Source organism: Pteropus alecto, unplaced genomic scaffold (assembly GCF_000325575.1).
Source record: "Pteropus alecto unplaced genomic scaffold, ASM32557v1 scaffold110, whole genome shotgun sequence".
Taxonomy (NCBI): Eukaryota; Metazoa; Chordata; class Mammalia; order Chiroptera; family Pteropodidae; genus Pteropus; species Pteropus alecto.
The window spans coordinates 5073825-5080443 of NW_006431920.1; positions in this window are offsets into that span (position 1 = coordinate 5073825).

Below are 6619 nucleotides of genomic sequence, written 5' to 3' on the forward strand. Positions count from 1 at the left end.
GATCACATGGGAGATGATGAGATCAAATAACGTTTTATCGTGAGTGTTAATGTACATTTAACAGTGTGAGTATAATTTGTCTGGGCTAAACAGAGAAATGCTCATGTGGTAATAAACAAGAAACCTGAATCGAGGGGCAAATGTGCCGTGTGCCATGAGCTTCTGAAATGTGTGTTTCCATGTGCACCAGAAGGATGACAGATCACATGGGAGATGATGAGATCAAATAACGTTTTATCGTGAGTGTTAATGTACATTTAACAGTGTGAGTATAATTTGTCTGGGCTAAAACTCAAATTTTGAGTTCAATGAGTGGAAATCTAAAGTATTTGTCACAAGGTAGTTGGCTTAATAAACAGAAATCTCTATAATTTCCACGACAACTTCTGAAAGTGTATGTTGGCATTGAAAGGGACACCTTGGTAGGTCTGAGAGAGCAAATTTAAGAGAAAGGATTGTGTCATCTATATTTCGTGCTTCATCATCCATCCCTTATTTATCTATACTATATTTGTATAGAACTTAACAATATTCCCCAAATGTTACATGTATATATTATAGAGACCTTACACAGAGTGATTGTCAGTTACTAAAGAAAAGATTTGTACAGATTTTTAAATATTTTATTTTATGACCCGATACTGAGAACTGATTTTTTGAACTTAGGACTTATCACTTGCTTGAGTTTATCTGATATTCAGTATCCATTTTTATTTAATCAGCGAAAATGAACGTTATCTCATGTCACACACCTCTTATTTCCATTTTTATTTTCTGGAGGAGGATAGAGATGGGAAGTTGTCTGTCTCTTTAGATTGGTCAAACGATTGTGTCTGGATTCGAGTTGCATAATACAGACCTGGATCCCAATTCTGGGTCTGTGCTTGGTGCAGCCCTTTGAGTTCTTTCGCTAGTCATACAGGTTCTGAACCCCAGATGGCATCTGGTTCGCCAGGTTCAGGGGAGCAGTGGGATGTAGTAGAGATGCAGAACACAGAGAGTCAGAGACTGGCTTTTCATGCATGAGCCTTCTCTCCTGTGGTTTTGTGCTTTGAACCACTGATTTAAACACTTTCTGCCTCACCTGCAAAACTTGGGAAATAATACATATTTCATTGAGTTATTGTGTCGAAATACCAAGTTCATAAACTTTCTTATTTGAATCTATATTCAAATAAGACTCACAATGAACACACCCCCTACTGTCCTCCAATACACTGTCTAAATATAGATCTAAGGCAATACATGGTTTCATGGTTAGCAGAACATGGTAGCCAAGAGTGAGGCAGACACCTGATCGAATCTGGCCTCACTTGCTGGATAATGATAAAAAGGCACTTGAATTAAGCCTGCCGTGAGAATGAGAGCAATTTCTATTCCACGTCTGTGGGCTGTTGTGAGGACCAAATATCTCTTAGAATAGTACGATACATAATGTATTCCCTACTGATAATTGTTATCACCATGTGTGAATCTAGATTTGAAAATACTGCTTCCACAGAACTGGTCACTCTTTGTTTATTCAGGTATCCTTCAAATGTTCCCCAGGCAAAAAGGAAAATTTGCTCTATCTCCTTCAGATGAAGATTTGAACAATGGATACTCGCATATCCATTGCATAACATTTTTTTGTGAATATCGGTTGTCGGGTGTTGTATCTCCAGTGAACAGTCAACAACTCAGTGACAAGGACCTATATATTCTTTTAGATCTCTCAGCATTGGACCCACATTTTGTTGGCAAATAAGTATCCAATAAATGCGGATTTGATATAGTTATTATTGAATAGAAGAAAGATATTCTTTGAATTTTCTCTCATTAAAAAAAAAAAGAAAAACCACATATGTTCTTACACTGTGGATATGCCTGAGCTGGTGGCTGTGTGTGAACCATCTCACATTGTATACAAAATTAATTATGCTTGTGGATTTTTTTTAGGAAAGGGTCCAAAGTCTTGTTACCTATCCAGGGCAGCCTGTGGCCCTAACCAGTTTGGGAACCATTAATATAGAAGATCCTTATATATATATATATTTTTTTTTTTCCATGAACATTAATTTCCAAAAATCATTAATTTTTTAAAGTGATAATTGCTTCCGATTTCATGTGCCTGAGTCATTTGCCTTCTTTTATTCTTGCTGCTTCAGTTTCGTCCACTGTCTGATGCCTAAGGAACTGAAGCATCTTCTGTGAGAATTACAGATACAGTATCTGTCCATGAGACTATCATAGGATCGATCAAATTTCTTTAACAAATTATTTGGTTCTCATGTCAGCATATAATCAGTCTTGCCAACTGAGAGATAATCAATCATTATTATATTTAGAAAAATCATTGAACAGAACCCATTACTTGCCTGACTCGTGAAGCATAGATGTCACCTAAGTTCTTCCCTTTTTCTCACCACACCTTCTAAGAAATAGTAAAGTAGCAAAGTGAGGCAAGTAGCAAAATAAAAGTTTGGCTAGTTTCTAGAATGCACGGAATTTTATTAGTTATTTCTTGTTTAAGTGCATTTGGTCTTTAATCAGCTGTTTAAACCTGCAGAAGAATGAGAAAAAATGTGGATCTGGTTTTATAATTGACCAGTGTAAGATGCCTATTAATTATGTTGTATTCAATCGCGTGAAGGCTGAGTCATTGTAACAGAGAGACTCAAAAGACAACGGTTCAATAAAATAGAAGTTTATTTTATGTCTGCTAACAGCACGTGGCAGCAAGGATGTCCTGCCCCGGACAATGGAGAAGCTCTGACATCTTCAACTGGTAGCTCCCAAGGGTGCTGCCTCATCCGCCTTTTCAGTTAGCAGGAAGAAAAGTGAGAAGCAATTCCAGAGCAAGCTTTTTCTAAACAAGTGAGACAGAAAGTGCACATTTTCCTTCTGCTCAGACGCCACTGATGAGAACTTTGTAACGTGGCTACACCCAACTACCGAAAAACTGAAAAGTATAGTTTCCCTGAGCCAGCTGTGCACCCAGATATACCCTATTACTCTAAAGGGAGCAGACCAGATTCGCTTGATAAATAACAGTCTCTGTTGGACATGTAGAATTAGGGTTTAGACACGTGCATCAAAATTGGGCAAAACCAACTGCTTTTGGGACCGGATGAATGGATTCTTTGTTTCTCTTTTTCTGGAGGCATTGAGTAATCTTGAGTACTGTGAACTCAAAATAATCTCATTGTCCAAGAAGAATGTGAAAGCCACTTAAGGAAATTAAGAGAACATGGGTTTGGGTTTTAGCAGGACGGACAAAAGAGGATGATTAAGATCCAGAGATAAGTCAGCTCCATTTGTACAAGATAGGTGATCATGAATGTTCCAGGCACAAGGACCTACAAAACTACTCTACCAGCAAGGCTATCATTTAAAATTGAAGGAGCGATAAAGAGCTTCCCAGACAAGAAAAAGCTAAAGGAGTTCATCACCGCCTTATTACAGGAAATATTAAAGAGACTTCTTGGAGAAGAAGAAGAAGAATTTAAAAAAAATAAATATGAATAATAAAATGACAGTAACTATATACCTATCATCCAAAACACTTAGGGTAGCCGAATAGATAAGAAAATAAAACCCATACATATGTTGACTCCAAGCGACCCACTTCAGATCAAAAGATACACACTGACTAAAAGTTAAAGGGATGGAAAAAGATATTTCATGCAAATGAAAACAAACAAACAAGAAAAGCTGGGTGGCAATACTAACATCAGGCAAAATACAGTTTAAAAGAAAAGCTATAATAAGAGACAAAGAAGAACATGTCATAATGATAGAAGAATCAAGCCAACAACAGGATAAGAGAGGGCTCTGAGAGCAAGCAGTAGGGATACAGGCATGGAGCCCAGGGCTAAGGAGCACATCCCTGTAGCTCTGCAAAATTTGGAAAGGACAGGCAGGAAGTTGAGCTGAGAACCAGAGCGACAGGCAGAAACGTAGTTCTAGAAATGTACCACTCTGGTGGGGCTGTCGATAATAGAGATGTTGTGCATGTGAGGGGGCCGATGGTATACCTTCCCCTCAAGTTTTCTGTGAACCTAAAACTGCTATAAAAAATCAAGTCTTAATAAAAGCAAAAAAGAGATTTCTAAGGAAGGAGAAGAACATGACTGAGTGTTGAGGGCTTGTGAAAACCAGTGATGGGTGCAGAGTTGCAGACGGGGAAGATAAAAAAGTTCTGGAGATGGATGGTTGTGATAGTTATACAACGATACGAATACACTTAAAGGCACAGAACTGCACACTTATGAAATGGTCAACATGGCAAATGTGTTTATTTTATCACAATGAAAACAAATTTTAAAAATTATTAGGTAAAGATTTTGGAAGCAGTTATGGCACACGCTTTTAAAAATGTGTATGGGCATATTATTGTTGAATATATATATTTTATCATTTTACTCGTACCTGAGACCAATTATTGAAACTTGAAGTTTTCATTGTTTAGGGTAAAGCATGTAAGGAAAAAAAAAGTAAAATAGAGATTAAAAAAAAAAATCAATGAGACTGTGATACTCAGGGGAGTGACAAGGAACCACAGCCCAGGCCACATGCTCCAAGAGAGCCTCTGTTTTGCATGGACTTTGCAACCTGCCACCTGACCACCTGCTGCCACCTACCAGGTGATCTCTTTTCGTGCTCTGTTTTGCAACAAAAATTAGATGTACAGCTCTCTTCTTACCCTCCTGTTACCAAAGCAAGCACAGGGACATACGCCGATGCATTTTAAATGCTAGAGACTATGGATAGAATTAACCAGAAGGAAACTCACTTGGCCTCACCTCTCTGTTCACACCTGTGGTAGGTAGCCTTGAAAATGACTCCTGATGACTTCACCTCCTGGTCCTCACACCCTTTTGTATTTCTCTCCCTTTGGACAGAGGCTAGACGTGTGACTTGTTTCAAATAAATTAAATATGGCAAAAGTACAGGGATGAAACTCCCAAGAATAGGCCACAGAAAGACTGGCCTCTGTCCTAAGCTCCCTTTCTCATTCTCTTGCTGCTGCATTATGGAGGAAGCGGCTGCCTAGTCTTGAGCTGCTTGTGGAGAGGACCGCCTGGCAAAGAGCCCATGTCTACCACCAACCGGCCACCAATGAGAAAGCGAGTCCTCCGGGAGGCAGGGCATGGATCCTCCCTGCAGCCCATGCTGACACCTACACATTCATATTCCTACCTTAGAAACTGTGAGATAAGAAGGGTTTGTAGTTTTAAGCCATTATGTTTTGGATTTTTTTTTTTTTTTTTTTTGCATAGCACTAATAACTAGTACCCACCTGGATGGTACATGTTAGTGATTCTTAAGCAGGGCAGGGTGAGAAACTCTGCTTGTCAAAAAGGCAGACGTGGCAGGTGCCCCATCCAAATCCATGGTCCTCTCCTCCACCCCTCCACTGATTCGCAGGGGATGTGACTAGTTCTCACCACTGGAGCATGTGTGAGAGCCATGGGCAGCACCTCCAGGCCTCAGTGGACACAGATGTGCCGTCTCTACCCTCTCTGCCAGGCTGGATCAGAGCTGACTCGCTCATCGAGAACAAAAACATTTGTTCTCTATTATTATGAATAGAACATCTGTTCTGGACGTGGGATGAACTTTTAATGGGTTAAGCCACTAAATGTTAGGGTTTGCAGTTTTATGTTTTAGCAGTTAGCATTACTCTGAATAATACTGGGATACAGGAGCATAGTCTAGAAAAATGAAATGAAACATACCCCTCCTGGAGAGTGTCCACATATTCAGCAATGTCCGAAGACCAAAATCAAACGCATTTATGTTTCAGAGCAATGCCCAGGTTCTTCCAGGTAGATGTGGCCTCTAGAGTAAAGCAAAGAGAGAAGATAATATGACATGGATTAGAATTAGAGATTTTACTAAATCCAGCATGACCACATTATCAGGAAGGGAAGGAAAAGGAAAAGCATTGTGAAGTTCAGGTCTTTATCTCTATTTTCTTTGCTACAAAAATCTTGTTAAGTACACGAGAATGTGGTTTACTAATTTGAACTGATTCATAGAAGGGGAGAGAGGGGCCGGGGTTGGTGAAGGGAGAGAGAAAAAAAGGAGATAAGGGAGAAAGAGAAGGGAGTGGTCATGTAGTCTGAGTAAATATTTCTCTATTTTAGCAAGATTGAGTATTTCTTAACCTATCTCTGAAAAATCTTACGATAGAGGCTCTTAACTTAAGATTCAAAAAGGAGTTTCAGAGGTTTTGAATTCCTTAACATTTTTCGCCAAATTTCAGTGTTTATAGATGCACATGTTTTTCTGGAATTGCTGAGCCCTCAAAAATTTAAGAACTGCTTCTCTGAAGTTACTTTGGTCATATTATTTGGGGCGTTTTCATTTAATTTTGTTCTTGCCAATTTCTTTCGCCTTCTTAAAAGTCTTCCTTAAAAGTTATTACCAAAGGGAAATTTTATAAAAGCCAGATGAAGAATGTGTTTTTAAAAGAGTGTTTGAACAATGTGTTTGAACAAGGCTCATTCTGTCTCGTTGCTTTCTTAGATTTTCAACTGGATTAAAACAGAAACCACGTCTTTCTTGGAAAACTTATTTTCTCAGAATGCCCCAAAACAAGTTCCATGCAAGATGGAGCAGAAAAAATGTGATT